Consider the following 9,464-nt stretch of genomic DNA (forward strand, 5'->3'; position numbering starts at 1 on the left):
TTTTTTTTTTTATTCAAGGTCTCGGTGCAAGAAGGAGGAGACAGGAGGAGGAGGAGGAGGCGGGTGGGCAGCGCTCCGGCACGTCGCTCACGTCGCACATGGCTCGGGCTCTCCTCCCCCCGCCGCCGCCGGGGATGCCCGCGCCGCCTCCGCGCCGCTCCGCGGCCGCGCAAGCTCCGCGCAAGCCCGGCCGGCGCTGCAAGCGCCCGCACCGACAGCGAAAAAAAAATAATAATAAAAACCCCCACATTCTCTCCAATTTCGTGGTCCCCACGATGCCCCTTAGCCTCATTCTAAGGCTGAAAAGATGCTAGATGCATCCAGCTAGAGGCTAGAAAAACGAAGTGATGCTGAGGAGCCTCTTGGGCCCTTAAAACATTCTCCTGCGTGGGGGTTTCTCCCACTCCTTGAAGCAAAGGCTTCTATTTTTACCGCACGGATAGAACGTGCATTTGGCTCTATATCCTTATAGGGAGCCCACATGGATAGGAGTGCAAAAAAGAAAAATACATCATCCTTCCTACACAGGGAAATCTGTATTCACCAGCAGAAAGAAGGGAGCTGGATTTCACAGATGATGGGAGAGGAAGTGGGTGAGAGCAGAGAGGGGGGGTCAACCCGCTAGACGCCAAATACGGCTCCTTATGGACCCGCGATGGTGTCTGCGGCGCAGAACGTATTTTAGCAGACAGGCGAAGACTTTCCTCTGTGCATCGGATAGATTTGGGGCGTCAGGTTTTGCCCACGGGAGGCCAGCGGGCTCCAGTTGCTGTTTTATGGATGCCACCTCCGAAGGCAGTGGATGAGGGCGAATGCATCTGCCCTGGATCAGCTCCCACTGGGATATTCGGTCCCCACTTTTAGGAATGCAAGGAGAGGAGGCAGGTTCAGGCCACAGGGCATCGCGTGCGGGCATTCCCTTTCCTTCCTCGTCTCTGCAGGTTTTCTTGGAAGACTCCGCAGCAACCCACAAGACTCCCCCCTCCCCCGCTCCCCTTTCTGAATACGAAAGTGAAACTCGAATTAAATTCACCGAAATAAATTCACCGTCGCTTCGAATTAGATCCACCCGGCTAATCTGTGGCTCAGAACGCCCAAGTAACTGGAGCGTGAAGCGAGGCCGCGCTCCCACTCCCGCATAAGTGGCCTGATTTGCACGAGCCCCCGGCAGCTGCGAGGAAGGTCGCGGTGAGGAAGCTCATTACTATTTATTAGGCACTTTCCCAGCGGCACCAGGATGGCCTGGCAGGCAGGACGGTGCTAGGTGCAATTTTTTAATATATATTTTATTTATATATTTTGGGGGTAAATCCTTCTCTGTAAAAACCCTAGTTCTCTATATATAAACCAAAAAGGCTAAATTGGTGTTTATGGAGTTATTATGAGGCCTGACGGGTTTGGAAAGCAGTGTCCCAAAGGGAGCAGTGCCCGGCGGAGACACCAGTGATGCTCCTCAGCATCCCAGGGCTGGCGCCGGGTCGGAGAGACCTGGAGCAGCATCCAGGGCATGAGCAGCCTCATGGTTTATGGGGTTTGTAGGGCAGGGACTTCTCTGATACACAAGTCAAAGACACATGTTCAATTCTCCACTTCATTCCCCCTCTTCGCAAAGACCCTCTAATACCAGCAGGAACCATCCAGCCTTCCTGGCTTTAATTCCCATGGCATCAACACAAACAGGGAACAGCAACACGGGCTCCAGGGAATGCCATCTGTAAATGAACCATGGCCCACTTTTTCTTTTTTTTCTTCTTCTTTTTCCCTCTAAAGCACAAATCACATGCACCACCATGTCCTGCCATCCAGGAGGTGAAACCAAGAAGTGAAACCAGGGATCCTTTCCTTATATTGTGGCCTCAGAAGCACAAGGTACACCGGCAGCTTCCAAAAAGCACCAAAAAGCAATGCAATAACTGCATTGCAACACGTGCTACATATAAACGTATATATATATGTATAGGATATGTATATATATGTATGTATACTAACTATTGCCACAGAGCAAGCTATTTGCATGGGGTAATGGAGGGGTATTTATGTGTATATTTGAAAGTCTGTTCATCTCTTTGCACTTCCAGAAAAAAAAAAAAAAAAAAAAAAAAAAAAAAAAAAAAAAAAGGCAAAAAAAGTCAACAGGGCCCTGGGTAAACAAGGCAAATTGCCCACAACATCTAGAGAGAAACCAGGACTTCGGAAAGGCCAGCGAGGAAGCAGAGCGGCAAGCGGCTCTTGCTCTCGCCCACAGACTGGGCTGTTTTCAGGTCAGCCTTGGGAAAACAGCTGCAGTTCTTGATCCGCTGGGTATTTGCGCATGTGAAACTGTCCCGGAGCGGGAAGTGCAACAGGAGGGTAAATAAAACGTGGGAGGATGGCCCTGGCCGGCAGCACGTCGGGTGGCTCTAGGGTGTACAAACCGTGCGTGTTGGGCATGGAGCTGCTGCAGCTTCTCCTCTTACCCTCTCCGGTTTCTCTCCCGCCCCGCGCCGGACAGCTTGTCCTCGCCTCCAAGGCGGGATGCACGGCAGAGGGACAGGGACATGGGCAGAGGGACAGGGACATCGGGTGCTCCGAGCTATCAGGATGGGGTGCAAACGACAGAGGAAATCCCCCCGCTTGGTTCCCGGTGCCGGGGACTGGCAGTCCGTGTTTGCAAGCATCGCATGTGGTAATTGGAGCCTATGTGCTCAGCAAATGTCTTCCTGCTCTTGTGCCAAAAGCTTTTCCTTAACAACAAAATTTATTTACTTATTTATTTATTTAATTAGTTAATTAATTAATTAATTAATTCAGAAGAACATGGGGTTTAAGCCTTGCTAGCAGCCAATGTAGTGCAAGAGGCTTTGCAAATCTCCTTGGGATTCATGGTGGGGAAAGTGGCGCTAAGGACGGGAACAGCGTTTCTGGAGAGACCTGGGCTGATGCGACGCACAGCAAGGGATGCACAACCAGGGGATCAGCTTCAGTACCCTCGGAAAAGGCTATCCCGGAGCATCCAACATGTGGCAGATAAAACATATTCCCCAGTAGCATAGGAGCAAGTCAACACATCAGCTCGAAGGAGCTGCTAAAAACAAAAAAAAAAAGCACACAGAAATACTCTGAGCCTCCAGATTTCTGCCTTAGCTAAAGACCGGTGGTTACAATGAAGTGAATGGCACTGCTAGAGGTGTATTGGAGATGCATTGCCTGCATGTCTGGCCATGACTATTAGGTGGGAGACAGAAAGAAGGATGAGAGTTGGATTTAACCACAGTTCTCCATATTAGAACTAAAAATGCCCCAGGATCCCTCAAGGGCCCCTGGAGAGCAGTGGGTGCTGCAGACTGTGGCCAAATCTTGGAGCGGCCTCACTGGTAGATGGGAAGACCCACGCCACATGGTCCAAAGGCAAAGAGGGGGGATGTAATACGGGCTTCCAGCAGCAAGAGAGCCCCAAAGGAGCCTCCCAAACCTTCCTTCCTAATTAAAAGCTTAAGCAGATAGTAAGGTTTCCCCGTGGCTTCCGAAGGAGACAGTATCATCACTATCATCAAACTCTGGCTAGTAGCCTTCAGGGAGCTCCAGATGCAGGCTGATTGGGGAAATATTGGTGTCACTGATGTGACCATGACTTCTGCAATAGATTTCAAGAAGGTGAGGAGTTTGGTCTTGTGTTTGGACACCCCCAAGGAGCAGAGAGGAGTATTATCCGGTCTGAAGGACATGAAAAGTAATGCACGTCTCTGCAAGCCTTCTGCTCTGCACTTCCATGTGTGTCCACCACTCTTTGTATGTGATTCGAGTTGCACCTCTGATGCCTGGATCCCTCTTGCCTAACCAGAAAATCAGAGATGCAACCATCCATTGCTGCTCTTCCAACTTCACCTGACAGGCTGCCCCGGTCCCACAGAAACCACTGGGACGCCTATAGGATGTCCCTATGCTCGTCTTGTGGGATGCCAGCTGAGCAATTCAGCACTAGGCTTTGGAACTGCAATTCTTGAAAAGAAAAGTCAGAAATAATGCTCTGAGCCCACAGGGTCTCCTGGAATGTTTTTTTTTCTCAGCATAGGAGGTCTGCAAGGATGCATATGTGAGAGGCTTGTGCAACAGCTCCAAAAACTCCTGGCCTTATCACCCAACAAAGTGTCATGCCATGAAGATACCCAACAACATGGGGTGGTGGAGAGAAGAGAGGTTTTTAGAAGTGGTGTAGGTGTGTGCTGTAGATGGCAAACAGGTGGAAGAGAGTGGGAATATTCCAGGCTTGGGAATCTGATAGCACTTCTGCTTGAAATATGCTCTGGTCACAATAACTGAATTCTTTTAATTTCAGGGTGATAATTCCCCAAGATGATGAATTTGACTTTAGGTTATCTAGTCCCTAATTGAGATGCCACAATCTGGCACAATCTAGCAAAAAAATTGCTATTTGTTAAAAATATTTATTTATTTATTTATTTATTTATTTATAGAGTTACCCTGCTCCAGCAGAGCCTGTCCTAGATGAGATATTACCTGGCTAGCACCAAAGTGCTATTACAACCACCCTGCCTTCTCCAGGCGGAGCTTGCACGTGCACCTAATCCTGTTGCAGCTCGTGCTGCAGCAGGTCCCAGATCTGGCACTAAGGAATTAACACCCCAGCCTTCCTCTGACTGCAGTCCAGAGTTATTTGGGTCATTTTAACGGTTGTGCCCAATCTTTCAGGGTTGTTTTATTTTTCCCCAGTGCACTGGGAGCCCTCCAGGCCTCCTGCCCTGCAAGGCTGGGTGTAGCTGATGTAGCAGAAGCGGAAATCACAGCCTGTCATTACCCCTGGCCTTGGCTCCTGGGATGTTTCCTCATGCCTCATTTACACCTGCTTTTCCATTAAGCACCCCGATCATTATCGTTGCAGGGTATTAAATCAAACAATGGCAAAGGCTTCTGCCTCTCCTGCTGGGCCTGATTCACCCTGTGATGCAACAAGTGACAACCTTGGTGTTACCGTGGTGACCATCTAAATAGCAGCCTGTGATGATGTCATTAGGCCAGTTACCCAGGAGATGCAGGGGATGCTTGGAAGCAATGAAAGGACCTATGACAACATCAAGCGCTCAGCAAAGGTCTCAGTGAGCCTGGGGGCAGCTGGGGCTAGGGATGGAGAGGAACAAAAGGAAGACTCACAGAAGGGTTGAGGTTGGAAAGAACCCCAGGAGATCATCTAGTCCAACTCAAGCAGGGTCACCTATAGCACACTGGCACAGGATGGTGTCCAGCCTTGGTTTTTATTTCTGCTGACCAAGACAGGAGGTGCTTAGAGGCAGCACAGGTTAATCTTAGCCTAAGAAAAGGATCCTGCCATCAATCTCTTCTAATTCTTCCTATTAATAATAATATTGGTACACTTCCTAACAGGAAGCTTAGATTAGGAGGTGGTAAAACCTACAGTAGCTTGGGACCATGTTCACCATCTGGGCGCTTCCAGGATACTGAGCAGTCCCAACACCTCTGCTTATGTATCTACATGAAGGTGGTCACCTTTGGCCACTTCTGCCATCCATGGATAGAAACAGGTACTTCCAGAGGGATTCACCTGTGCTGTCATGGATGTTGGCTGTGGACCAGCATCCGGGAAATATCCCTAGCCTGTCATGGTGGGAGACCTCAGCACTATGTCCAACTTGGCATGACACAAATTTCACTGTGTCCAGCTGCCCGGTGAACTGAAACACAATCCCTTGCTCCCGAAAACACGATCCGATGCAGCGAGGACAAGGAAATCTTGGATGAGGGGTGGTGTTTTGAAAGCTCATACGCACTGACACAACGCAAGCTACTGTTGATGCCTCTGCGTGCTCCCGAGCACGTCTGCTGCATCAACAACCTGCTTGTCTCTGCTTCCTCACAGGGCTGGGACGACACGAGCAAGGGCAGATGAGGATTGCCCAACACTATCCCACACACCTCCTCAAGCCCAGCCAGGAAGAACCACTCCCAGCCACAACGCCACTTCTAGGGTTGAGCTGTTCCCTTCGTTGGCCTCTCAGGGCGTTCGTCTCTCCATCCTGCTGATGGAAACCTTAAGGCATCATGACATGATGCCCCAATGTCCTGATTTTCCTGCAGCATCGTTTTACACTTAAAGAGCTGCAGGCTCTGCTTTTAAGACATCTTGTGAAATGGAACTAAAAGAGAAAGCTCATAGTCAATAGAGATGTGGAATAGGAAGGTCCACAACTCCACCAAAAAGTGTCCAAGGACCAGCAAACTGAACCACCAGCAAACTGAGCTACCATGGTGAGATGGAAGAGCCTCCTGAATTCTCCTGAGCAGGAAGCCTCTGCTCTACCAACGATCTGCCCCCTTCACACTACAGATACACATCACGCAGGTCTTTTTTAGATACATGATTCAGTCTGAGTTTCAGCATGTCTTGCTGGAGCTCCCTACAGTCAAAGCCAGCCTTTTGGATCTTATGTTTTTCCTAGCAACTCTTCTAACCAATTTTTGGAGCCAAATCACTAGATCCAAATCACACAGGTTGCAAGAATGCAGAAGTTAAATAACCAGGTTTCCTTATCAGGGTTCTCTTAAAAGTTTTCTGCAGATGGGATAAAGATTTCCATTTATCTGATTCTTACCAGACGTTTTTAATTTGTGCATTTCATTTAATCTTTTCCATGCAACAGAGATGTGGCTGGAGGAAAAAAAAAAAGGCAAAATTGGGCAAAAATATTAACAGAATTTTGTTCCTTGTTTTTACTAATATTTTCCAATCAGATATGAAAGAAATATTAGTGAGAAATTTCTCTGGAATTCCAAGACAAGCTGAAACAAAGCGGGGAGCATGCTGCCAACATATTTTCTCAAAAGCATTTGCATTTTCTAACCCACAATGACAAGCAGTTAGTGGCTCCCTGGGAAAAAAAAATATCATCACAAATGTTTACATTTCTGCTCTGGGGATTAACATACAGCAGCAAAGCGGCGCTCGGGCAGTACGTGGCGTTTGGGTCAGGATCACAAGGATAGACCTCATGGCTCATCGTACTGGGGAGTAACCCGGTCTCCTCCCAGAGCAGCTGCTGTCACTGGAGCTGAGAACTGGAGCCGTGAGTCAGTGACATAGGTGCCGGTTGACGTTGGCCATCTGACCATGGTTTGTCCCCAGCTCATTGGATGGAGGGGACATCAGTCTTTTGCTGCTGTCTCTCTGGCACTGCCACTGATGGATTCACAGCACAATTCCCTTGCCCCAAAGAGGCTAGAGTTTTGAGACTCACTCCTCAAAGAAGCCCCAAGGGAGGTGGGCTCAGCCCACACATCCACCTCCATGGTGCATGTGGTCCATGCCCATGTGTCCATCTCCACCAGTGTCTTCGCTCCGTTGCTTCCATGCAGAGGATGCAATACGGATGGACACAGGGCAGATGTCTGTCCTCACCCAAGAGTTTTGCTTTCAGAGTCACTCATCAAAATTAAAACCAGGGTGACTAACCCGTACACCAGCAGGCACTGGCCACTTCCCATGTTGCCTTGTCTTGTCCCAGCCGTTAGCTAGGGCCACTGCAACAAATTACCCCATGGTGGCCAATGTGTTTAACTGGGGAAAATATATATATATATATATATATATATATATATATACACACACACTTTTTTTTCTTTGCAAAGGGGTTTTCATTTCTGGATGGACCCCAGTGTTGCGATGACACAAGGCAGCATCCCGTGGGCCCTGGGGCTGCCCAAGCCGCTCAGTCTCAGCTTTGACCACATCCCCCTGCCAAAAGTTCTTTGCTAAGCAGGGAGTTTAGCATCGAAATATCCCCTGCGGGCAGCAAAAGTATGTCAAAGACTCAGATTTCTGTCCCCGAGTGACCCGCTGGCATTGAAGCCGGCTGCTCGGCTGGGTCAAACCCTGGAAGCCTGAGCTTGCTTTTAATAAACACAGTTGGTGACACCTCAGCCGCGTAGCCTCTACCCCCCACTTTGGACAGGACAACTCAGCAGTGCCTGGTTGTATTTTTAGGAGTGGAATAATTCAGTGCTCGGGGCCGGCTCCCAGCCACGGGGCTGCCCAGGCTTCCTCAAGCACAAAATTGGAGACCAGCTCGTGCTCCCTGCCGCAGAGCCCACAAGTCAGGCATGAGCAGCGCACGTTATCCACCCCCATATCCTTACGGAGAGATCAGGAGCAGGGTTTAGCATAGATGGGGGTGCCCAGCACCCTGTGGAGCTGCAAGGCACACCTGCAGCCCAGGGCAGGGCTGTGCAGCCTCCCTTCCGTGCATGCCCACGTTGCACCACATTGTACCACCTCACCCTCTCTGCAAAACGTGGGCTTGCTCCAGGCTGTCGAGAAACATTCCCTGCACCCCCGAGCGCAAACGACTTGGCACTGAAAGGGAGGCTGCCCAATTTTATATTTTCCTGGGACGCTTTGCAAAAGAAACCATCTCAGGACACTATCCCCCTGCCTTGTTTAGAGGCTGGGCCGTTCCCCGGCTGTCCTGGAAACCCTCCCGGGTGGAAGCAGCGCCGCGGGCCGTGGCCGTGCATGCCCCTCGCACGTGGCCGTGCCCGCGGGACGCGGCGCCGACGCGGAGCCCCATGCACGCGAGCCGGGCGTGCGCGGCCTGTGCTGCCGTCCCGGCTGCCGCATGCTGCCTTGGAGCGGACGCCAGCAAAGAAACAAACAGGTTCGTGCATCTCGTATCTTCCCCCGGGGAAAACATGTTTTGTGACTGAACTGGCTATGCTTTTGGCTGGGGGAAAACAGCTGTTTGCAAAGGTTTCCCCTTTCCGGTGGGTGGTTAACCCCATCCCTGCCAACGTCCACCCTGGATGTCTCCGTTTCAGGGAAATGCTCTTCCAACCTGCGCTCCAAGCAAAGCCATGTGCCTGCCCCTGAATCATCTATTCCCAAGACAGGCTGGAATTCCAACTCGTCCTGGTTTCCAACTCTTTCCACCTGGAGTCTCACACCCAGGTCTTACCCCTACAGCTTGATTTTGAAGGTCCACATGGCACTACTTTATGGTCTTCAGGCATCAGGATACACTTGGGGATGCTCCAGGAGCCAGTTGGTCCTTTCAACAGGACCTCAAAACAAGTCAGAGTGACCCCTCACCGAGCTGGCCCTGGGTCGGAAAAGACAGCCAAGAGAGAGCTGGCATGAGCCCTGAGGCCACTGAGCCCGGCCACCCAACCCAGCAGCTCTGATCCCTTCTGCACTAGCAGCCACACTCGTCACATCAAAGTGAGAGAGGTAAGGGCAGATATAAAAAGAAAAAGCCATTCTTTGAGCTCTTGCTTAGGACAGTGGCCTGGAAGCCAGGAAATTCCTCCAGTAAAGTGTTCCACCTTCCCGTGCCTCATACTATACAGTTAATCCTCTGAAGAGGGGAAGGGAAGGAGAAGGGAAGGAGAAGGGAAGGAGAAGGGAAGGAGAAGGGAAGGAGAAGGGAAGGAGAAGGGAAGGAGAAGGGAAGGAGAAGGGA

Source organism: Nothoprocta perdicaria, unplaced genomic scaffold (assembly GCF_003342845.1).
Source record: "Nothoprocta perdicaria isolate Ctin4 unplaced genomic scaffold, notPer1 scaffold_89, whole genome shotgun sequence".
NCBI classification, from domain to species: domain Eukaryota; kingdom Metazoa; phylum Chordata; class Aves; order Tinamiformes; family Tinamidae; genus Nothoprocta; species Nothoprocta perdicaria.